The sequence below is a fragment of the Phyllobates terribilis genome, unplaced genomic scaffold (genome assembly GCF_046119375.1).
Source record: "Phyllobates terribilis strain yellow unplaced genomic scaffold, ASM4611937v1 Scaffold_338__1_contigs__length_2061084, whole genome shotgun sequence".
Taxonomy (NCBI): Eukaryota; Metazoa; Chordata; class Amphibia; order Anura; family Dendrobatidae; genus Phyllobates; species Phyllobates terribilis.
The window spans coordinates 1,000,055-1,026,326 of record NW_027363098.1 but is presented as its reverse complement, the minus strand read 5'-3'; positions in this window follow the sequence as shown (position 1 = coordinate 1,026,326).

Genomic DNA, 26,272 nt, shown 5'->3' with positions numbered 1-26,272 from the left:
CAACTGAAAATATGTCTTATATTCTAGGTTCTTCAAAGTAGCCACCTTTTGCTTTAATGATTGCTTTGCACACTCTTGGCATTCTCTTGATGAGCTTCAAGAGGTAGTCACCGGAAATGGTCTTCCAACAATCTTGAAGGAGTTCCCAGAGATGCTTAGCACTTGTTGGCCCTTTTGCCTTCACTCTGCGGTCCAGCTCACCCCAAACCATCTCGATTGGGTTCAGGTCTGGTGACTGTGGAGGCCAGGTTATCTGGCGTAGTCCCCCATCACTCTCCTTCTTGGTCAAATAGCCCTTACACAGCCTGGAGGTGTGTTTGGGGTCATTGTCCTGTTGAAAAATAAATGATGGTCCAACTAAACGCAAAGCGGATGGAATAGCATGCTGCTGCAAGATGCTGTGGTAGCCATGCTGGTTCAGTATGCCTTCAATTTTGAATAAATCCCCAACAGTGTCACCAGCAAAGCACCCCCACACCATCACACCTCCTCCTCCATGCTTCACGGTGGGAACCAGGCATGTAGAGTCCATCCGTTCACCTTTTCTGCGTCGCACAAAGACACGGTGGTTGGAACCAAAGATCTCAAATTTGGACTCATCAGACCAAAGCACAGATTTCCACTGGTCTAATGTCCATTCCTTGTGTTCTTTACCCCAAACAAGTCTCTTCTGCTTGTTGCCTGTCCTTAGCAGTGGTTTCCTAGCAGCTATTTTACCATGAAGGCCTGCTGTACAAAGTCTCCTCTTAACAGTTGTTGAAGAGATGTGTCTGCTGCTAGAACTCTGTGTGGCATTGACCTGGTCTCTAATCTGAGCTGCTGTTAAACTGCGATTTCTGAGGCTGGTGACGCGGATAAACTTATCCTCAGAAGCAGAGGTGACTCTTGGTCTTCCTTTCCTGGGGCGGTCCTGATGTGAGCCAGTTTCTTTGTAGCGCTTGATGGTTTTTGCAACTGCACTTGGGGACACTTTCAAAGTTTTCCCAATTTTTCGGACTGACTGACCTTCATTTCTTAAAGTAATGATGGACACTCGTTTTTCTTTACTTAGCTGCTTTTTTCTTGCCATAATACACATTCTAACAGTCTGTTCAGTAGGACTATCAGCTGTGTATCCACCAGACTTCTGCACAACACAACTGATGGTCCCAACCCCATTTATAAGGCAAGAAATCACACTTATTAAACCTGACAAGACATACCTGTGAAGTGAAAACCATTTCCAGTGACTATCTCTTGAAGCTCATCAAGAGAATGCCAAGAGTGTGCAAAGCAATCATCAAAGCAAAAGGTGGCTATTTTGAAGAACCTAGAATATAAGACATATTTTCAGCTGTTTCACACTTTTTTGTTAAGTATATAATTCCACATGTGTTAATTCATAGTTTTGATGCCTTCAGTGTGAATGTACAATTTTCATAGTCATGAAAATACAGAAAAATCTTTAAATGAGAAGGTGTGTCCAAACTTTTGGTCTGTACATCTAGCGGCGAGGAAGGGCCAGAAGGGCTGAAGGCTCATTCCACCCGGGCTGTGGCGACCTCCTGGGCTGAGAAGACAGGTGTCTCGATAGAAGACATATTTAAGGCTGCTACCTGGTCCTGTCCCTCTACATTCCATAGACACGATAGGTTAGATATAGGTGTATCGGCTGACCTCACCTTTGGGAGAAGAGTGTTCCAGGCTGTGGTCCTTCAATAGATTACTTCATCTCTGTAATTCTCTCGTGGTGCTGTCATGGTCGACCGATAAAATATTAAATTACATACCGGTAATGGGACCATGACAGCACCCTTATATTCCCTCCTTTCACGTTTGTGGGAACACTCCCGTTTTATTAATTATAATCTCACACTCAGTAGGTTTCGTCTGGTATGGCAATTTTGTGATTGTTTGCTGTGTTTATTAACCTGGCGGTCCTCTCAATGCTCTGTAATCCAAACTGAGGCGGGAGAGAGGTGGCGCCCTTTTAAGCCTGTATGTTTCCTCTCCTTGGTGGGCGGATCCCCTCTCTCGTGGTGCTGTCATGGTCTCTGAAAAATCCCGTTACCGGTAAGTAACTTACGACTATTCATTTGATGGAGCAATCAAAAAGTTGTACCCCAAAATGGTATTAAAAACGGTCTTAGAAAATTGGAACACAAGCCAAACAATTTGTTTGCAAAGTTTAGAATTTTTTAAAAGCAGTAAAATGTTTTCGTTTTCTTCTGCACCATTTCACTTTATTTGGAATTCATTGCCCTTTTTTTTCTATATGTTGCACAGTAAAGTGAATGGCGTCTTTCAAAAATGCTGTAATTTTGTCCCACAAAGTACACCTCAACCCTGCTGTATTGAATAGTGTCTGTGTTATTCACTATGTGATATGTGTTTTTTTATTGTATACTAATGAATAGTGACTAGTGATGATCGAGCGTGTTCTATGAACCCATTCAGCGAGCACGCTAACAGCCGTGACACTTGCAGGCACGGCGACCTTAAAAGAAATGCCGAGCATGCCAAAATACTCGGCGAGCACCCGAGCGTGCTTGCCGAAGGGGTTGATAGAACACGCTCGATCATCACTAATAGTGACCAGATGCCTCTAAGGAATCTTTTTTGGCCTCTGTTTTACTGGTGCTTGAAGTGCAATTTTTTGTAGCTCTAATGATTAAGTAATATGCAACTATGTGAACTGCAATTGCCAATTAACAATTTAAGGGAATCCATCAGATATACCCCTCCCTCCAATTCCCATTCATGACCATGCAGGATTTGGAAAGCTAAATCCATAGACACCTCTATATCTTTTATCTGTTGCTGCATTTCTGAGTGCTCTGGGTGTAACGGAGCACTAACCAAGCCTCAGCCTTCCAAGGTTGCTTCCCTGCCCAGCACCAGCCTCTGTATCTTGATTGATAGCTCACTGTCAGTTTTTTGGGACGTCAGGCACCAAGCAAGGAAAATCAGTGAGCTAGACACTAGCACTGGGAACTTTCCCTCCGTACATAAACAAAACATAAACCAAAAAAAAAGCAATTTGGCACGTTACTTAATTTATGTAGATTTATAGAATGAAATGTTGGATTTCGCATGAGCTCGATCCTTGTTTTTCACAGAACTCATATCTATTATAGTCTAGGGCTGTTCACATATTTCTGCGGACCGCGTATTTTTCACTGAAACACGTTGACCTGTCGAATTTTGATCCAAATCAAAGTTTAGAGTTTCTCGGATGCAAAACAAAGCTGATGAAAGTCTGAATGAGGCCTTACTCTATTATTTATTTTTTAAGCAGCGTTCATTCCGGGCTGCTGTACACATGAAGAGGGTTTACACACCTAAAATACATATATAAAACACAGAAACAAGCTACCATTGACAGACTAGTATGGAGGGAGACACTGCCACTACGATCTAACAGTGTGGATTCTGGTGTCTCGCTCCTTCCCTCAGGTTGTATTCCAAAAGCCTCCTCCAATAAACAAGTTCTGGACAAGCTGCAGGTGGAGAGGGAGCGCGGGATTACGGTGAAGGCCCTGACTGCGTCTCTGTTTTACACTTACGAGGGAAAGAAATATCTCCTGAACCTGATCAACACTGCGGTGAGTATGACGTTTCTTCTTGATTTGTTTCTCTGTGCTCTTGTTGCGGATGTTCAACAGGTCACGGCAGTCTCGTGACCTGTCCAATGACTAAATGACGTCATGGAAGATCCTTTCACTCCACCGCGAGCCATACAAGAGACCAGACGCAGTGGAGAAAAGACCAGGGGCCATCAGAAGGTAAGTATAATGTTATTTTCTCCAATCCCCTCCATGACAGCACACCTGGAGGTAGCATCCCCATCCTAATTAGGGACAGGAAAACAAGAGGTTAAATAGCCCCTTCCCCCAACAATCCCCAGTGTTTTCCTGTCCCTATGGGATGAAGAGGTTACCTGGGGTGCCTGCGGCCGGCAAGCAGGGCCCTATTAAATTTACCTGCCGGGCTGCAGGGAGCGATCGCCTCCGACCTTCCTTCCTTTGCAGCTCCCGTGTCTCCTTGAGAGCGGGACCCCCCCCACACACACTCGCCTGCGTGTAAAGCCGAGTAGGGTTTTGGGGGCTGGGGGCCTCCTGTTGCTCCCCGGCCGGAGTCTCCTCTGTCCTCCATGGCGGCGTGCCGGAAGTCAGGCTTTTGGCCAGCGGGACGTCACTTCTGGTGCGTTCCACCGTGGAACGCATGGGGCTGCGGCGGGAAATTCAAAAGGAGAAGCCGCGGTTTGCCCTGAAAATGAGGATCCTTCACTAGATAGGTGAAAATTTGGCACTGGATCTCGGTCTCCCCTATAAAAGACCCAGATGAGAAGACTCCATTAAGGTAGGACAGAATATTCTGCTACTATGGAGGGTGCTGTTCCAAAGCCTGCGTCTGCAGAGCCCAGCGCTAACCCGGCCCCAGTAAGTACTAGGTCCTAGGTTATTCCCCACTCTCTTTTGAGCAGGATCCTAAATATATTTTAAATCTCCCCTTTTTTTATTTTTAATTTAGGGAGACAAGGATCCTGCACCGACAGTGGGAGAAATCACTACAGTTCGCAAATGTGCCATCTGTATAAAAAAGCTAGCTTCAGGGCATAAGAAACCCCTCTGCTGGAAATGCACTGACAACATTGTGAAGGAAGAACAGCCTTCCCTTATGGAAGAAGTCAGGGGAATGGTTCGGCAGGAAATACAATCTTCCCTAGCCTCCTTCTCACAAGCCAGAGCTGAAGGTCCATCTCCCCCCAAAAGGAGAAAATATACGGTTAGGGAGACCTCTGATTCAGAATTAGGGTCTATGGAGGAACCGGAAGAAGGGGTCCTAAGTGAAGATCATGAGGAAGATAGGAAATATTACTTTTCGTCTGAGAATATGGAGGAATTGTTGTCGCAGGTGAGAGACACGATGCAGGTGGAAGAGGAGAAGGAAACCAGTACAGTTCAGGATGAAATGTTTGGCGGTCTGAAATCCAAGAAGAAGGTAGTGTTCCCTGTGCATGACAACATTTGGAGTCTTATTTTGGATGAATGGGAGTCACCTGAGAAAAGGCTTAGTATGGCAGGAGAAATGAAGGATAGATTCCCTCTAGATGAAAAGGCGGCTAAGCTATGGATGGAAGTCCCGAAGGTTGATGTACAGGTGGCAAGGGTTGCGAAGAAAACAACCCTTCCCTTTGAAGACTCATCACAGCTCAAAGATCCTATGGATAGGAAGATGGAAAGCCTTCTAAGGAAGGCATGGGAAACATCGGCGGCTTCACTGAAGACTAATATCGCTTCAACTTGTGTAGCTCGTTCCATGTTCCTCTGGCTCCAACAACTAGAGGAACATCTCTGGAAAGGTACCACTCAAGAGGACCTCCTAGCATCTCTTCCTTTTCTGCAGAAGGCCACTGGATTCCTAGCGGATGCCTTGGCGGAGTCGGTCAAGATTGCGGCATGATTGGCAGCATTATCAAATTCTACGAGAAGAGCTTTGTGGTTGAAGATGTGGAGTGGGGACAACGCATCAAAATCTAAGCTTTGTTCCATTCCATTTAAAGGAGAGTATATGTTTGGGGCGGTCCTAGACGAGTTGTTGGAGAAAGCATCCGACAAGAAGAAGTCTCTGCCAGAGCCAAAGAATCCAAAAAGTTTCAGAAAGAGACCATTTCTTCTCCCTCAACAACAACAGCAGCAAGCATTTCAGTACAGAGGCAAGGGTAAAACTGGTCGCTGGAGTTACACAAAAGGGGGAAGAGGTAGGAATATCTTTCAAGGTTCTAGGCAGGACAGACAATGACGCCAAGAAGGTAGGAGGCAGAATTGCGAGCTTCCTTCCTCAATGGCAGCTTATTGATTGGAAAAGGATTTGTCGTGGCAACAGTAGACCAGCCAGAGGCTTACTACCACGTGCCAATTCATCCGGATTACAGAAAATTTCTCAGATTTGCTGTAACTCAGAACCGAGAGGTACTTCATTTTCAATTCAATGTACTCCCCTTCGGCATTTCGTCAGCACCCCGCCTGTTTACAAAGATCATGGCAGAGGTAGTAGGTTTATCTAAGGAAACTGAATATCTGCATCGTCCCATATTTAGACAATTTTTTGGTGATGGTTCCCTCGGTTTCAAGTTTGGAAAGAGACCTCCAGATGACCCTCCAGATCCTGGAATCCTTGGGATGGTTGATAAACTACCAAAAGTCAGATCTGATTCCCTCCACCAGGAAGACCTCCTTGGGAATTCTCCTGGATTCTCAGCAACAAGCCTCTTTTCTGCCAAAAGAGAAGCAGATTCAGTTGAGGTCGAAAGTTTATGCACTAAAGAACCAGAGCGGAGTGTCATTAAGATTCGCCATGTCCGTCCTCGGGTCCATGACCTCATCTATTCAGGCGGTACCTTGGGCTCAAGCGCATTCAAGGGTCCTTCAAAACTACATCCTTTCCTGTTGGGACAGATCTCCAAGTTCCCTCTCCAACAGAATTCATCTGCCAGAGAAGGTGAAAGCATCTTTAAATTGGTGGCTCTGTCCAGGAAATCTGGAGAAAAGTTCAGCATGGATTCAACTTCCCTTGTTATCCGTCAAAACAGACGCAAGCAAAAGGGGATGGGAGCAGTAGTCTCCCACGTGGCCTTCCAAGGGGTCTGGTCGCAAGAAATAGCAGAGCAGTACTCAAACTTAAGAGAAATGAAAGTGGTGGAAGAAACCCTATGGGCAGCCACTACTGTGCTTCAGGGGTCGCATGTCAGAGTCTACTCGGACAATATGACAACTGTAGCCCACTTGAGACATCAGGAAAGTACAAGAAACAGGAGGTTACAGATGATCTCCGAAAGGATCTTCCACTGGGCGGAGCATAATCTACTATCCTTATCGGCTCTGCATCTGAGGGGCTCCGACAACTATCATGCAGATCTTCTGAGCAGAAAAGACATTCATCCAGGGGAGTGGAGCATGAACTCGAAGATATTTCAGATGATTGTTCAAAAGTGGGAATACCCAGATGTGGACCTGTTTGCGAACCAGGAAAACGCAAAAGTAAGAGCCTTTTTCTCTTTGAAACCCGAGGATTCAGCAACAGGGATAGATGCATTCGCTCACCCTTGGAAAGTTGGGCTCGCTAATGCTTTTCCCCTGATTCTGTTAATACCAAGGACTTTACAAAAAATCAGGTCGGAAGGGGTCAAGACTATCCTAATAGCTCCAATGTGGCCAAAAAGAGCATGGTTCGGAACATTGAGCAGTCTAAGAATGGATGATCCATTGATGCTTCCTCGAATCCACGATCTGCTGCATTAGGGCCAGATTTTCCATCCGGCCCCTCAGAATTTGGCTCTAGCTGCTTGGCTTCTGAGACCGCCCTCTGAAAAGCCAGAGGCTTCTCAGTACAGGTGATCCAAATGTGGCGCCCTGCTGTGCATTGGTGCCACAGAACCTAGAAGGGTGCATGGATGGATTTCTCCACAAGAGGCCCTCACTACATACAAACACCTCTACCTTCCAACTCATACCAGCAGAGGGAGCCCAGATAGAGAGAGAGCCTGAGAACGTGCCGACGCTCAGATAGCGGTGAAGACGCAGCACGTCAGCTGCCTAGTAGTGAGGGCCCCGAGTGTGGCCGACGGCAAGGAGAAAAAGGGGAGTGAAACCAAGGGGGCAGAGGAGCACAATAAGCTCACCCCGTTATATCTACCGGACACCGGGTCCGCACCTACAGGGACCCTTTACACCCAGTGGGGATAACCGGAATCCCAGGAGGACTACAAGTCCCTGGCAAACCTGAAGGCTAGACACACACAGGATCAGGAACCACGAAGACCCCGACGTCCAGGGAAAGTGGTTACCAACCAGAGGTCCTGTTTCTGAGCATCTGGTGAAGTAAAAGCAGGACACATAAGCTATGCCCAGTTGCAGGCTGGCCAGGAGCATACATAGGGACAGACACGGATCAGGAGGCCCTATACCCGCTCCCTGGGGAGAAGTCCAAAAGTGCGCCCTTCATCTGGAGTACCCTGGACGTACCTAACAGCTGTACCAGTAAAGGTAATGAAGCAAATCCCCTGTCTCTGTCCGTTACTCCTGCTGTGCCATCGCTTTCCCTGCACCACAACGCTCAGCGCAACCTGCATCATTTATACTGCCCTGAGGCCTGCTGCACCTGTGGGGAGCCGTTCCATCTCAAGCTGTCCTGACATCTGCCTCGGAGGACTGTTGCAGCGCTGGTGATCCTCACCAGACACCACAGGTGGCGTCACGACAAATTCCCTACAAATAATTCCTTTTGGCACTGACCGCCCTGGGCCAGCCACCGCGATAATCCCCGTAGGCAGTCTTAGGCCCGGCTGCCGGGTGCCCCGCGACACCCCTGGGGGCGAGTCACATACACTGCAGAAAAGCAGAAAACCAGTCACAAATTCCATCTATGGAAAAATCTAGAAAGCTTTCAAGCTATGGTATGAGCCTCGTCCATTAGATCCCTTTCGGCCTGACGTGGCCAGAATCTTGGATTTCCTACAGAACGGTCTGTCTAAAGGATTAAGACCAAGCACGCTGAAGGTCCAAGTCTCGCCTTTATGTTCCTATTTTGATGCTGATTTGGCCCAAAACAGATGGATTAAGAGGTTCATGATAGCTGCTTCTCGGATTAATCCAACAAGAGCTAAAATAGTTCCACCTTGGGATCTCAACGTAGTTCTTAGAGGTCTAACTATGCATCCTTTCGAGCCAATAGCCGAGGCACACATAGACAAATTGTCTTGGAAAGCGGCATTGCTTGTAGCTCTGACTACAGCCAGAAGAGTGAGTGAAATCCAAGCCCTGTCTATCAGAGAGACTTATTGTCATATTTTGGAGGACAGGATCATCCTCCAGTTGGATCCTTCTTTTCTACCTAAAGTGTCGTCTAATTTTCATATGTCTCAGCCCATAATTCTTCCGTCATTCTGTCAAAATCCATCAAATAGCAAGGAAGAAGAATTCCACGCGTTGGATGTAAGAAGGACTATAATCCGCTATTTGAGGCAGACTGAAACCTGGAGGAAGGATCAGAACCTATTTGTCCAATATGGAGGCCCCAATAAAGGAAAGCAAATTGCAAAAATACGCTAGCAAATTGGATTAAGAAAGCAATTTGTGAAACATACATAGTTCAAGATTTGCCTCCTCTGGAATCCTTGAAAGCTCTTTCTACTAGTGCTATGTCGGTCTCCTGGGCGGAAAAAGCTAGTGCATCCATTGAGCAGATTTGCCGGGCAGCTACATGGTCGTCTGTCCATACCTTTGCTAAGCATTATAGACTAGATGTAATATCTAATAGAGACTTAGCATTTGGAAGGAAAGTCCTTCAGGCTGTTGTCGCTCCCTAAAATTCATTCTTTGGTATTACTCCAGGTGTGCTGTCATGGAGGGGATTGGAGAAAATAGAATTAGACTTACCAGTAATTCGGTTTCTAAGACCCTCCACAACAGCATGGGTAGTTCCCTCCATTTCTTTGATTGGAAAAATCCTTAGTGTTAATAAATATTTAGAGCATTCATACTGTGTGGTCCTTTGAAAACACTGGGGATTGTAGCAGAGAGGGGCTATTTAACATCTTGTTTTCCTGTCCCTAATTAGGATGGGGAGGCTACCTCCAGGTGTGCTGTCGTGGAGGGTCTTAGAAACAGAATTACCGGTAAGTCTAATTCTATTTTTCTTTTTTTACCATTTTTATTCTTTTTTTCAACTATTAACTTGGTCACACTATATAAATACATGCCGGTTGCAAGGATTTATATAGCGTGACCAAGTTGTCAAGCACTTTCCAAGTGATGCTAAAATCGCTTGGAAAGCAGTTGACAACCCGCATGCAGACATGCATGTGAAAAACGCTTCACTTACGTTTGTCCCTGGCAGGAAAAACGCATGTAAAATCTGCATGCGTTTTTTCTGCCAGGGAGATGCAGAAACACTCAGGAAAAATCCGGAGCATTTCTGCATCGTGGGCATGTGGCGCCCCTGAGGGTTCAGTTGCCACAGAGGTATTGCACCTCACCCAGAGGTGTGGTGTCTCCCTTCACTCAGGTAAGATGGGAGTGCTGCAGAGAACCCCCCAAAACACCTGCATCCAACATTACACTGCTTCAGACCGGCTGGAAGGGCAACATGCAGAGAGCAGCTGCTGAGCCCTGTCCCTGGCTGGAGTGGGGGAAACCCAAAGGTAGGGGGAACCAGTAGTGGGTGTGGGTGGAGGAAGCAGTTAGAAGGAGCACACAGTAGGTATATAATGGGAAGCAATCTTAGGGTGGCAGTTCAGAACAGAATGGTCAGTCAGTACAGTACAGACGGTCAGTGAGGACTGTCTGGGAGCAGAGGCTCAGCAGGAGCTCTGCTCCACAAGAAGGGCCCGGGATAGAGGCCCCGGAGGGGAGCAGGGAGTAGACTCCATTCTAAGAAGGGATCCCAGGGGTACGGCGCGTGGAGGACAGCACCCGTACACCCCGCATCTGTCAGAAGACAGAGGGATCGGTTGCTGCATTCTAATCTCCAGGGGGTGAGGTTGGTCCCGGATCCGACGTATAGGAAGGACTTCAGCATACCCGAGCGGGATTGAGAGTGGGCAGCGCAGGGCAGCAGGGAGAAGGACCTAGTGTGAAGACGGTCAAAGTAGGAACACGGGAAAGTGGGGTTCTGCCAAGCATTCCTAAACTTCCTGAGGAAGGATTGAACCCCTGCCAGGGTGACCACGGCGCAACGTGGGAGGTCTTCACCTGTAACGTGCACTTGTGTGTTTCCTGAAGAACTGTGAATAAAAATCTTGGACGACTGCACTGAGTTGCCTCCGTCTATTCCTTCACTGGTGCCATTTCCCTCCCTGCACTATAACGCCCAGCGCACCCTCCATCAATTTACACTGCCCTGAGGCCCGCTCCACCCGTGGGGAGCCGTTCCATCTCTAGCTGCCCTAACATCTGCCTCAGAGGACTGTTGCAGCACTGGTGATCCTCACCAGACACCACAGGTGGCTTCACGACAAATCCTATAAATAATCCCTTTTGAACTGACCGCCCCGGGCCAGCCACCGTGATATTCCCCAAAGCAGCCATAAGGCCCGGCTGCCGTGTGCCCCGCGGCCCAGGGGGCAGCGAGTCACCACTTGGCGTCACGAACAGGATATGTGACCAGCCCGCCATCTGCGGGTAATGTGCGCCTAAAGAAGTGTTTTCTGCCTTGAATGTGGCGCCCGCCCCAGAAGAATGGGCACCATTATGTGCGTGCTAAAGAACAACAGAATGGAACCTCCCGTCGTGGGCCGAGTCCCAGAATGGCGCCAAAAGCAGGCCCTGCCCCTTGCAACAGTGACTGTCCGCATAGATGTGTCCGTCAAAGCGGGGAGGCCGACACAGGGAGTGACCGACAGCAAAGTGCCATGGGACCGCCCCCGAAAGAGGAGAGGAGGTGGAGAGAAGCTGCGTAAAGACCGGGAGGTGTCAGGCCGAGCTGACGCAGTCGCGGGAGCAGGTAGGAGTGATGTCCCTTTCCCAAATGCGGCTGGCGCTGCTCCATCCCTGGTCCCCCTGCAGCCTGAGGCTGATGACCAGGCTGGGTCAGCCTGCAGAAACCAGGGGTTCCCCCGGAGGGGGCCCCACTGTTAAACTGTTTTAGTTAACTGGACTGTACATAAGTTGCCCGGAAGGGTGCAGTTGACTTCATGTTTGCTACCCAGTTACCCGTCAGGGTACAGAGACTGACAGGCTGAGGACTGTGAGAAGCCGGACGTTGACATTGTACATAGTTTAGCACTTCTTAAAGTGCATCCTATTGGTTTTATAATTACAAATATACCTCAGAACAAAAACCCGTTTGGCGTGGTGGAAGACGAGGTCCAGGATTGGATCGTCTATGCCCTGCAGCCATGCCCAGGGCCTACGTTGAGGGTTTGTGGACGGGTCCCTCATGCTGCTACTGTTGCACCCTGGTGCTGGAACTGTCTTGAAAATTGTTTTATATGACAATGCTCTTATGATGTTTTATAATGTAACCAGTAACATTAAAAGAAATGTGCCTCCCATAAAGGGAAGAAATGTTGTTTTATGGTCTTATATGCGGATGCATCTTAAAAATTTTGCATGTCAGTTATGCCTGGTTTTGCTCTGTTCCAGCCCGCGGACGTGCTGTGTTTTACCGGGGGGGGGAATGTGGCGCCCCTGAGTGTTCAGTCGCCACAGCGGTACTGCACCTCTCCCAGAGGTGTGGTGTCTCCCTTCACTCAGGTAAGATGGGAGTGCTGCACGGAACCCCCCAAAACACCTGCATCCAACATGCAGAGTGCAGCTGCTGAGCCCTGTCCCTGGCTGGAGTGGGGGGAACCCAAAGGTAGGGGGAACCAGTAGTGGGTGTGGGTGGAGGAAGCCGTTAGAGGGAGCACTTATACAGTAGGTATATAATGGGAAGCCATCTTAGGGTGGCAGTTCAGAACAGCATGGTCAGTCAGTCTACCATTGGGCCATATAAGACGTTCTTCATCTCCCGTTGCAGTGGGGTTTTTATTTGTCAAAAAAAAAGACTGGGGGTTGCGCCCCCGCCTTGATTTTCGCGAGTTTAATCGGATCACGGTCTGGGATGCATATTCTCTCCCTCTCATCCCCGACCTCTTTAGAAAAAAATTTGGCTCCTACGATTTGATTAAACTAGACCTCAGGGGGGCTTATAATCTCATTCACATTGAGGAGATGAGTGGAAGATGGCCTTCAATACTCCTGAGGGGCACTATGAAAAGCTTGTGATGACATTTGGGTTGACTAATGCTCCCGCTTTCTTTCAACACTGTTAGTGACATTTTTAGTCATCTGGCAGGTAGATCACAACAAACCAATCTTGATTACATATTAATTTATTTACCTCCAGTCACATCAGGTACATGTCAGGCAGGTCGTACAGATACTCAAAGATAATAAATTATTTGTCAAACCAGAGAAATGTATGTTCTCCATTCAGGGTTAGTTCTTATCATTCACCGTTTTTGCATGGATCTGGCCAAAGTCCGGACGGTACTGGATTGGTATTATATTCAAGACTTAAAGGCGTTACAAAGTTTTTTGGGTTTCGCCAGCTACTACTGTAAGTTCATCAAAAACTTTTCGGTAGTGGCCAAACCTCTGATGGACGATTTTGCCAAATAGAAAAAAAAAATAAAGATTTTATTATTTTACTTTCCATTCTTGTAGCTAAACACAATCCAGCTAAGTTTAAAATTGAAATGAAGCCCCTATACCCCCCTCTCTAGGTGCTTCTGTACCAACTCCTCCCTGGTCCAGGATGGTCTCTATATCACGGCCTCCAGCAATAACCTATTGACACATGATTGTGGCAGCCCTCACGTGCTGATATATCACACTGCCAATAGAAGTGGGAAGCGGCACAGAAATCACAAAATAAAGGCAGTGTTTGTGGTAATGCAAGAATCCAACAAGCAGAGTAATCCACACGTCATACAACAGCCCAACATGGATGATGAAAAGCTGCGTCTTCAGGCGTCTGTGTAAGAACATCACATTTTTGTTTTCCTTCCAGAATAAGCACCAAATGGAATAGCTGAATGCCAGGATACAGAGACCGGCGGGGGGCAGGGAAGCGCAGTCCGCTGGATTTTGTGCTGGTTTCACAAGCGGTCACCCTGCAGTTTTCTCCGGATAATGCTGTGGAGACTTTTCACAACACATCTAATAATTGTGAACCTTCCACTCACATGTTTATTATCTTGTCCGCTGGTCAGACTGGGGGGGATGAAAGCTGGACAAGGGATGAAGAATGATCCTTATTACATATAATGGGTGCACTGAGCGATTGTGAAAAGTCGCAGAGGACTGAGAGCAGAAGGGCAGAGTGTTTCCTCTTCCTCACAGGGACCAGCACAGAAGCCGGAGCAGAAGGGCAGAGGGTTTCCTCTTCCTCACAGGGACCAGCACAGAAGCCGGAGCAGAAGGGCAGAGGGTTTCCTCTTCCTCACAAGGACCAGCACAGAAGCCGGAGCAGAAGGGGAGACAAGGGCTGAGCCACTTACACAGACAGAAAGCTGAGGAGAGGAGGACATGTTATTACTCCAGGATCCGCTCCATTCATTCCCTATGTGGCATTCAAGCACTCAGCTCGGCTTTTCCGGAGCCCCATAGAGAATGAATGGAGCTGCAGTTGATCCCTGACTTTCCACTCCTTCCCGATCAGACGATGGCTCGCAGCGGTCAGACCCCACGGTCAGTAAGTGATCACCGAGCCTGTGGATAAGTGATAACTTGTTTTCTTCAGACATCCCCTTTAAGTAATGGAGCATGCCAGCAGAGAAGGTGGGAGGAGGCGCTGGTTACAGGGGAGACTTTACCTCTGGAGGCTGCATATAGGGCATGTGAGGGGCGGAAACTTCCCATATTCATCATTACTGAACCCCCGCTCTGTGTGGCTCTTATATGAGCTGCAGGAGATGCAGCAGTTACTAATCAGCCGCTCTCCGTTCACTTGCAGCCGTCCGAGCTCTGCTGTGCCTGTTAGGGGTGAAGTTAGGGTCCTTCGAGGCATCTACTATGCAGCCTGCACAGCAGATCACAGCCCGAGCACAGCGTCTCCGGGTAAATCTCCACCTTGTGAGTTGCTTCTTGTGCAGCAGCCCCATGCAAGTTGCTCTGCTCTCCTCGGCCAGCTCCTGCTGAATACTGAGCTCCTCTGCCCAATCTAGGAGCTCAACAGCCCTGATCACGTCAGTGGTAGCCCAGCGCTGCTGGATCAGATTTACAAATGGCAAACTAATCAGCCCTAGGTATTTCTAATATGTGCAGAGCAGGCGACATAAGTCTGACCGGTGGCCTCATAGACCTTTCCTCAGCCGGGGTCTAATAGGAGCAGTAAGATGGCCGTCATGGGGTCCATTGTGAGATCTCAGCTGCCATAGAAACTCATTGGCACTATGATCATGCCTCCCTCTCCTGTCTAAAGTGCCTAAATGCTGTGGAAGCCCCCTACTGTGTCATACAATGGATTAAGCTGCCAGGATCAAGGTTGGCTCCACTGTGGGCAGCTGATGCAGGAGCAGGACTGTGTTATACAGCCACACTTCTGCCGCAGATCTTGTAAGGACCTGCCTGATGATAATGTGTCCTATAGAGCAGGTCTTGGTACCGGACTGCCCTGTACATATTTACCACTAGCTGGGAACCAGTTACTTACAAGGTCTAGTTTCGGATGTGTTTCCAGGATCTGTAGTTATCAGCATTTTATCCTTAAGGCCGAGTTATAATATCACTGTAACACTCTCGCCCTGTACCTGTATGCCTGCCCTGTGTGCTGCACAAAAGTATATAACAAAATGTGTGTACACAGATATCTATCTCCTGAATGGTATTACTGCTAGATCTCCTGTACATAGAAATATGAGGTTCTTAGCGCACATTTTGAGCAAATTGTGCGAGCCCATCTGCCAACGTCAAGGCGACCTCTTCAGATGGGTCCCTACACTAACATTACACTAACTTACTAACTGGGACTAGTTTTTTGTATTATTATTATTACCACCATTTTTACTATTTATTATTATTGCATTAATGCAATTAATTGTAACTGTTATAAAACTAATTAAAAAAATGTAATTCTAATTTTTTTTTATTAATCTTGTGATTCTAATAATGGTATTACTAAAATCCCTATGCCTAAAGCTGTTGATCCAGAAGAAGGCAAAAACCCCAGGACACCTTCAGCCAATTTGTGTCATAGGGGAAAAATTCCTTCTTGACCCCGGCAAAAGGCGATCAGTCCTAGGACCCTGGATCAAACCTAATAATGTTATTACAAGTTATATAATATTACACTAATTATTGTACTACTGGAGTTATTTTAATTTGTTTTTATAAATCTATTTGATATGGTTATTATTACATTGTGCTATCTTATTACAGTATTATTCTTCTTTCCTTTCACTACTAATACTGCCCTAAACCTACAGTGTTGATCCAGAAGAAGGCAAAAACCCCAGGACACCTTCAGCCAATTTGTGTCACAGGGGAAAAATTCCTTCTTGACCCCGGCAAAAGGCGATCAGTCCTAGGACCCTGGATCAAACCTAATAATGTTATTAGAAGTTATATAATATTACACTAATTATTGTACTACTGGAGTTATTTTAATTTGTTTTTATAAATCTATTTGATATGGTTATTATTACATTGTGCTATCTTATTACAGTATTATTCTTCTTTCCTATCACTACTAATACTGCCCTATACCTACAGTGTTGATCCAGAAGAAGGCAAAAACCCCAGGACACCTTCAGCCAATTTGTGTCACAGGGGAAAAATTCCTTCTTGACCCCGAGAAAAGGCGATCAGTCCTAGGACCCTGGATCACACTGCTATTCTACCTACTACTATTACTACTGTTATTTTATTACTTTCTTACTATTATCACTAGTATTATTACTCATATTACACTAATATGGATATACTACCACTATATTACTACCATCCCTTTCCCCCTAGGGATCTTAAGGTGCAGTTCTGTCCTCCTCCTCCTATTCTGTCCTCCTCCTCTTCCATCCTCCTCCACTTCCGTCCTCCTCCTCTTCCGTCCTCTTCCTCTTACGTCCTCCTCCTCTTCCGTCCTCCTCCTCTTCCATCCTCCTCCTCTTCCGTCCTCCTTCTCTTCCATCCTCCTCCTCTTCTGTCCTCCGCCTCTTCCGTCCTCCGCCTCTTCTGTCCTCCGCCTCTTCCTTCCTCCGCCTTTTCTGTCCTCCGCCTCTTCCGTCCTCCTCCTCTTCCGTCCTCTTCCTCTTACGTCCTCCTCCTCTTACGTCCTCCTCATCTTCCGTCCTCCTCCTCTTCGGTCCTCCTTCTCTTCCGTCCTCCCCCTCTTCCGTCCTCCGCCTCTTTTGTCCTCCGCCTCTTCCAACCTCCGCCTCTTCCATCCTCCGCCTCTTCCGTCCTCCTTCTCTTCCATCCTCCTCCTCTTCCGTCCTCCTCCTTTTCCGTCCTCCTCCTCTTCTGTCCTCCTCCTCTTCCATCCTCCGCCTCTTCCGTCCTCCATCTCTTCCGTCCTCCGCCTCTTCCGTCCTCTTCCTCTTCCGTCCTCCTCCTGAGACGTAATAAATAGCATTAAAGCTGCAGTAATTGTTTATATTATATATACACACTGCTCAAAAAAATAAAGGGAACACTCAAATAACACATCCTAGATCTGAATGAATGAAATATTCTCATTGAATACTTTGTTCTGTACAAAGTTGAATGTGCTGGCAACAAAATCACACAAAAATCATCAATAGAAATCAAATGTATTAACCAATGGAGGCCTGGATTTGGAGTCACCCCCAAAATTAAAGTGGAAAAACACACTACAGGCTGATCCAATTTTGATGTAATGTCCTTAAAACAAGTCAAAATGAGGCTCAGTATTGTGTGTGGCCTCCACGTGCCTGTATAACCTCCCTACAACGCCTGGACATGCTTCTGATGAGGTTGCGGATGGTCTCCTGTGGGATCTCCTCCCAGACCTGGACTAAAGCATCCACCAACTCCTGGACAGTCTGTGGTGCAACGTGACGTTGGTGGATGGAGTGAGACATGATGTCCCAGATGTGCTCAATGGGATTCAGGTCTGGGGAACGGGCGGGCCAGTCCATAGCTTCAATGCCTTCATCTTGCAGGAACTGCTGACACTCTCCAGCCACATGAGGTCTGGCATTGGGCACAACCCCCATCTGTGGACGTCTGGCCCTCATCCCACTCTCATGGAGTCGGTTTCTAACAGTTTATGCAGACACATGCACATTTGTGGCCTGCTGTAGGTCATTTTGCATGGCTCTGGAAGTGCTCCTCCTGTTCCTCCTTGCACAAAGGCGGAGGTAGGGGTCCTGCTGCTGGGTTGTTGCCCTCCTATGGCTCCCTCCACGTCTCCTGGTGTACTGGCATGTCTACTGGTAGCGCCTCCAGCCTCTGGAACTACGCTGACAGACGCAGCAAACCTTCTTGCCACAGCTCGCATTGATGTGCCATCCTGGATGAGCTGCACTACCTGAGCAACTTCTGTGGGTTGTAGAGTCCGTTTCATGCTACCACGAGTGTGAAAGCACAACCAACATTCAAAAGTGACCAAAACATCAGCCAGAAAGCATTGGTACTGAGATGTGGTCTGTGGTCTCCACCTGCAGAACCACTCCTTTATTGAGTGTGTCTTGATAATTGCCAATAATTTCCCTCTATTGTCTTCCATTTGCACAACAGCATGTGAAATTGATTGTCAATCAGTGTTGCTTCCTAAGTGGACAGTTTGATTTCACAGCAGTTTGATTTACTTGGAGTTATATTCTGTTGTTTAAGTGTTCCCTTTATTTTTTTGAGCAGTGTATATTTTCTCATGTCATGTATTTACTACTAAAAGTAATTTTTTACATTTAGGTTTCATTAAGTGTTTTTCACCGGCTATTACAGACTTATTGTTTCCCTGCACATTCAAGTTTTATGTTTTCTTTGGGCATAGATCAGCTAATAGGCACTCAGGAAAAAAAAACAGATTAAAGATCTACAAACTCTCCCTTAAGACTAAGGAGCTCACTGATAGATTCTCAGTTAGCTAATTTTGCAGCCAGCAATAGACAGTGCAGCACAGATGCTACAGAAGGCAACATTTTTAATGAAACTCAATTACAGAAATCGATTTTAGCCCCAAATACTTGCATTAAAGTAAAAAAAAATGGCCCCAAAGCTGGACAACCGCTTTAACTCCTTACCAACATCTGCCGTACATGTATGGTATAAGTCAGTAGCGGGTGTATGGAGCAGGGTCAGCTCGCCCCGTACATGGCAGATAATGGCTGTGACAAACAACCAGGACCTGCCTCTAACAGCTGCGAGTGGAGCGAAGATCTGCCCACCACTGTTAACCTGTTCAGTGCTGCTGTCAATCTCTAACAGCAGCATTAACAGTGCGCCAGCATTGGGACGCGTCGTTCCATACGCCCACCGGCGCTCCTGTGACGCGATCATAGGGCGCCGATGGACTGCTATGACATCCGGGGGTCTGCTGAAGCCTCTGTGCCTGTCATCATAAAGCTTCATTTGGGCTGTAAAGAAGACCGTGGTTTTGCTATATGGAGCATTACTGTGGTATCGCTGTATATAGCACAAGCAATCAGATGATGTATACAAATACAGTGAAAAAAAGTATATATATATTTATTAAAACCCCACACGTTCAACTCACCTCCCACTAAAAATAAAGATAATAAAAATATACACATTTTGTGGTATGGTCTCTTTCAGAGAAATACAATCTATCAAAATATAAAAAAAAAAACGATCAGTGAACACAGAAAAAAATTCAAAAAGACAAAATTGCATTTTTTCGTTCGCCTCAATACTGCAGAAAATCCTGTAAGAAGCGATGACCATGACATATGTGTCCCAAAATGTTATCAATAAAGTCCTCTTGCCCTTCAAAAAATAAGCCCCCACACAGCTCCATCAACCCGGAAACTGAAAATGTTTCGGGTCTCAGAAAAAATGGTGACAGCATCAAAAAAAAGTTTTTTTCTTTTGCCAAAACTATTGGAGAAGTTTGGTCTTGCTGTAATCACACTGAGGAGTAGGATCCTATTACCAGGTCATTTTTACCACACAATGTGCGCCGTTAAAACCGTTCCCAGAAAAACAATGTCAGGCTTTTTTTTTCGCACTTTTACTGCACTTGAAATGTTTTTCCCGTTTTCTAGCACTATGTGGTAAATGAATGGTGTCATTTATAAGGACAGCTCATCCTACAAAATAACAAGACCTCACACTATGTGGACAGATATCAAAAAGTTAGAAAAGTTGGAAAAAGCCGAGGAAAAAACAGAAAAAAAACATAAATTGGTTATGTCGGGAAGGGGTAAAGCTGAAGAAACGCATGTAAGAGCAGAATATGGAGGAAGGTCAGATATCACAGACTGGTGGATACTACCTGCTCCATCGCTGGCAGAATACTCCACCCCCATGGTGTCCGCTGATATCTTCTCTTGTAGAAACGTCTCCAAACTCTATAAAACATCGGGAACAGTCAGCAGAGGGTTTGATGATTGGCTCATATTGGCGATATACTCAGGGGCATGACTGGGGCCAGGGAAGATTGGGAATGAATAGCGTATTGACTGTTAGAGATGTGATCTCTTCCATTAAAGGGGATGTCTAGTTGGAACAAGTTATCACTGATCTCTGGATAGGTGATGACCTGTCCCAGTGGGAGCACCCCTTTATTATGTGGTATATATGGAGGATGTGATATCATGCAGAGTTCTAGCAGTATTACACTTCGGTCCGTTCTGCGTGCATCTGGGCCATTCCCTATGGAGGAGCGGAGCTGGGGGGAAATATCAGGATCTCGTCGCTGGATCCATTCAGATGGGAGATGTAACGAGTGCGGCGCCCCCCACTGGTGTCTCAGCGTATTATGTGTTGGGGAATAATAACTTATTGTCTGGTAAATGTGCTGACTCCTGTCAGTTGTGGTCGCTGAGTGCGTGTGATGGGATGTGGCTCCGTCCGTTATATTATATCACGTCTTATACCTATAATCTCTCGCTGATCGCAGGTGTCTGTCTTCACACTCAGATGAGAAGGAACAAACTGACGATATAGGACTTTTTTTTTTTCCCAAATTCAAACCGAGCAATCCTATTGGCTGAGCATGAATGCAGTTACCATGGTGACAGAAGTAGCAGCAGATTTAAAGGGACAAAACACTAATATTGTACTAAAGTGTATTTTATTATATATTTCACATAACTGACTGGGTACACCTTGGTGTGGGTGGGATGGCTTTTTTTAAATCAAAAACCATGTTTACTAAGTACCCTATATTATATATATTCACTATTGCTTTTTACTTACTTATAGCAGGGTATATGCTCATATTGTTTCTATCCTAAGTTTATCTATTTTCTAATAGAGACATGACCAGTCCTCTTTAGAATTTTATAGTGACCCCATTGAGGTCATGGACTGATATTGGGGATTGCAGAGTTGGGGCAAGGTGACAGGTGACAGTAAGTGACATCAAATGAAGGCTATGGTGCATACACAGTAAATCAGTCGTGTTATTCCACAGAAATGCTGTTCTATAAAACACAAAATATCTTCATATGGTGAGGAGTTGTGTTGTGTTTTCATCATTTATATTCTAGCGTGGTGATCACATAAAATGTAAAATTCCTATGAAACAATTACTGAATGACAGTAGCCTGTATCCCTGGAGGACAAGTCATTTACCGCTTCACCAGGTTTGATGTTCTAATGCATTTAGATGTTTCAGTATTTGTATATATGTATATATATATATTTTTTCCCCCCTTAAGGGTATTCAAGCGCAGACAGTGACCAACTTCTTCCTCGCCTTTGAAGCACAGCTTTCAATTATTCCTGTCGTAAACAAGGTAAAAAGCTTAGAGCCGAACACTATCAGACTCCTTCAGTCCCGCAGCAGGTAAATCTGTGAACATCGCCGGCACTGCTGCTGTTCCTAGTACCGATCCCTCTATGAGCGGCTGTGCAGTAATGAAGGCAGGATTCACCCAAACTTGCTCGTCTTTTTTTTCGATTTCCAGTTCTGGTAATTAGTTATACACATGTGTATATCCAGTGGTCAACTCAAAACCTGTGTATGGAAAATGAATTGTTTGCTGTAGGCATCGCATTTGTAGGATGCACACTGTTCATTTCAATATGGAGCGGAGTAGGAGGAGACTTTCATTACTGTTCCCTTTACTTCCTCCCTGCTGATAGGAAATGCCATGCTGTTTGCTTGTGTCCTGTGATTACAGCAGCCTGCAACAGTTTTCAAGCGTGCACTTCCCGGCTCAGGCATCAAGCAGTAAATGATAAAATTAAAACGCTGCTATCCCTTTGTTAGTCACTTTTTTATCTTCTTCCCCCTTCTACGAATGCTGTAGTCCGTTATTCTAGAACTGCTCTAAAATGGTTCTCTCTAGAGTGTTGGGATTTGGGTTTAGGGTGGGTTAGGGAATTGAAGTTCAGATACTTTGTTCATGTTTTATACTATGGAATTACTATGTCATGTATGTTATTTGAAAGATGGAAAATTTGTATTTGGAGTTTTTCAATAAAAATAATTTGATTAAAAAAAATTATGAAATTAAAATTCCTCCTGTTCTTGAGAAAGAATAGGATTTTTACTAAGAGGTAAATTGCACGTTCCTTGTTTTACAGGCACTTTACATTTTTGCTAGTTTTGTGCGATTACACAATTCCTTCTAAAGGCCAGTGCCAGTTGTACATCTCTCCCTAAACTCTTGTTCAGCACTATATTTTATGCCAGTTTTATTATATGGTTTCTAGATTTTGTCCAGCTTTGATAAATAATTAGTATTTATACTTTTGCTTTTAGATAGACTTGAAGAATGCAGATCCGGAGAGGGTGGAGAAACAAATTGAGAAGATGGTTGACATTCCCGCTAGTGACTGTATCCGGGTACAATGCGCTCCAGATCAAAATCATTCCTGTAGGCAAATTTAACTTCGCTGTCTGTACCTTGTCTTTTTTTTTTTTTTTCTACAAAATTTGGCTGGAAAAGGGGCAATGTAGCGAGGAATTCACATCAATTTTTGGTGTTAAAAAAACACAAAACTATTTTGTGACGCATCATTTTTGCGCAAAAATGTGCAGCTTCCTATTTTACAGCACTCTAGTAACTTTTAGAAATTGGGCTTGGAAAGCTACACAGGTCTAAGAACGACTGGTGACGTTAAAAGTGGATAAAGATACACGGTGGCTCAGTGGATAAAGATACACGGTGGCTCAGTGGTTAGCATTGGTGCTTTGCAGCACTGGGATCCTGGGTTCAAATCCCACCAAGGATGACATCTGCAAGAAGTTTGTATGTTCTCCCCATGTTTTCGTCGGTTTCCTCCCACACTCCAAAGACATACTGATAGGGAATGTAGATTGTGAGCCCCAATGGGGACAGCAATGATAATGTCTGTAAAGCGCATCGGAATAGGTTGATGCTATATAAGTGAGTAAAATGAATAAATAAAGATGGAAGTGCTGCATAAACATTTATCAAACATCGTGCAACTCTTTGATACATTTGGCACAAATAATGGTAACACAACCACAAGCAAAACTGACCTGAGGAAGTCGCTTTATGATACATTTTTCGGAAAGAATTTGAAAGATTTAAAGCGTTAGAAATGAACAAGATTATCCAATATCACAGAAAAAGGAAAAGTCTCCAGATGTCTTTATGCCGGATGCCGGTATGTGTCCATACCTAAAGAAGAGCTGTCAGAAGAATGGGTAAGGAATCCTTTAGTAAACATAAATATCCATAGGGGTTTTGAGTGTTAAAAAAAAAAAAGATCATCTAAAAGATTTTGTGATCTGATTGTAATAACATTACAGCCCCATTCAGACTTACAGGTTTTATCCATGAGAAACTGAGCAGAACGATATATAGGTTTGTGGGAGAAGATTCAGTATAAATTGTAATTCATTCATCAGATTTGAGAGTCCTCAGTGGTTGATACCTTTAATGGCTAACGGAAAAGATGGTAACAAATTGCAAGCTTTCCAAACTGCTCAGGCCTCTTCATCAGGCAGACCTGAGACCTGAGTAGTCTGGAAAGCTTGCAATTTGTTACCATCTTTTCAAACAGGTTTCATTTCTTGTGATTCATTGGAGCCGAGGTCTAAACTGTATTAAGAAATTAATTTCTCTGTTTATTTCTATTAGATCTCGGCGAAGCTTGGAACAAATGTGGAAAGTGTTCTTCAAGAAGTTGTCAGGAGGCTTCCACCGTGAGTATGGACTAATGCGGCTCTATCCATCTTCTCTTTATTAAAGGGAACCTGTCACCTTGAAAAATGCTATGTACCTGCAGGTATAGGGTTAATCTGCAGATAAATATTGTTACAATGTTGCCCGGCCGCCTTATTGATAATGCAGGTACCGGGAGAAAATTAACTTCTTTCCTCCCTGCAGCTGCCGGCCTTCACTCATCGTTGTGCACGGAGCGGCTACAGTCTTGGATCACAGCACCGCTCACTATATCGGAGGTGACGGCTGTAAACCTGGCCCGGATTTTGATTGACAGCTTGCTCTGCACAGATGCGCTGCAGAACCACTTACAATCTGAGTGAAGGAGAGTAGTATGTTCACAGGTAGAGAATATGGCTCATCGACGTGCGGATCTGCTCCACGTCCGATTACATATTTGTGGGAGAAACCCTAGTGGCAGCCTCATATTTCTGACATGGATCCTCTAGCACTATTTGTGAAACTGCGGCTCCCAGCATAACTTGATGAGAGACCGTCAGCCTGCTGGGATCTGTAGTTTCACTACAGCAGGATTGTCACAAGCTGCGGACCTCCGCTCACTCCAGCACTGGTCGGCATTTTCAGCACGTGAACGTACGCCATGCTTTCCGGAGACACAAGGGTGTAGATAACTTTATCAAACCCTTGACTGTAAGTTTGCTGAACCCTAAGTGGATTTGATTGTTCCCACAGTTTCAGTTTTGGACCATTTAAGGGGAATTTACAGGGTTCTGGCCACTGACCAGGGGGATCAGTATCCCTGTATGTCTTTGTATATACTTGATAAAGACCTATAACAGGTCGAAACGTTATGTGATGGCAGAATAAACTTTGTCTTTTGGAATTCATCACCCTGGACTGAACGCGGTTTACTTACCTTTATACCCCTTAACAGGATGTCTTATTTTTGTGTTTTAGTCCCAAGACTGAAAAGGGCAGCCCTCTTAAAGCCTTGCTGTTTGACTCAACGTTTGATCACTACAGAGGCGTCGTAGCCAGCATCGCCCTGTGTGGAGGTGACGTGTGTAAAGGCAATAAATCGTGTCTGCCCACTCTGGCAAGTGCTATGAAGTCAATGAGGTTGGCATACTGACCCCAGAGGAAGTACCAGCTGAAAAACTAAGTTTTTTTTAATAATCTTATTAGCCTTTCCCTCTGTCTTCACCAATCAGCCCTCTGTATTGATGATCAGATCAAAGATCTAGACAGGGATTGTCTCACGCTGCATCTCCTTCCTGATTGTATCACTGAGAAGACAGAAGCTGCCTTATCCCATTCTCAAAGAAATGCAGAACCCAATGCATCTGCTGTCCGTGATCCGCTTATTGTCAGAGGACATCATTAGGGACTGCATTTTCTCATTGCTTAGAAATTGTTGGGGGATCCTGCTAATCGCTGAAAAATAAAACTGCAACAACGCTCCATTTAAGGCAGTGTTTCCCAAACTCCAGTCCTCATGGCCCCCAACAGGTCAGGTTTTCCCCCCAACAGGTCATGTTTTCAGGATTTCCTCAGTATTACACATGTGATGAAAGTATCATCAAGGAATCAGGAATTCTCTCACCTGTGCAATACTATAGAAATCCTAAAGACATGACCTGTGGGGGGCCGTGGGGACTGGAGTTTGGGAAACACTGATTTTAAAGGGACTGTCAGCACAGAATGACTGTTGAAATCAAGTACAAGCGCTCCATGGATCACGGCGTGGGCCAATCATTTCTATACACCTTCCCACCTGCTAGTTTTACCTCTGTCTCCTTCCTTCTCTGGTTCTATGAAGCCAGAGCTGTCAATCAAAGAAGAGGAGGGTGTGGATAGAGGGAAAACAAGCAGGTGGGAAGGTGTATATAAATGATTGGCCCCGAAGCACCGAGAGTTGGGACTTAGTTTGAACAGTCATTCTGTGCTGACAGTCCCTTTAGGTGGACGAGATCCAGATGCAGCTCATTTCACCGCGTAAGGTTGTTTGCCCACTATGCGCTCTCCACGGCGTCTCCAGACTCTGTCACGTCTGTCGCATGAGCTCAGTGTGAACCTGCTTTCATCTATGAAGAGCACAGGGCGCCAGTGGCGACTTTGCCAATCCTGGTCTTCTGTGGAAAATGCCAAGTGTCCTGCACGGTGTTGGGCTGTGAGCACAACCCCCATCTGTGGACGTCAGGCCCTCATACCACCCTCATGGAGTCTGTTTCAAACTGTTTGTGCAGACACATGCACATTTGTGGCCTGCTGGAGGTCATTTTGCAGGGCTCTGGCAGTGCTCCTCCTTTTCCTCCTTGCACAAAGGCGGAGGTAGCGGTCCTGCTGCTGGGTTGTTGCCCTCCTACGGCCCTCTCCACGTCTCCTGGTATACTGGCCTGTCTCCTGGCAGCGCCTCCAGCCTCTGGACACTACGCTGATAGATGCAGCAAACCTTCTTGCCACAGCTTGCATTGATGTGCCATGTTGGATGAGCTGCAC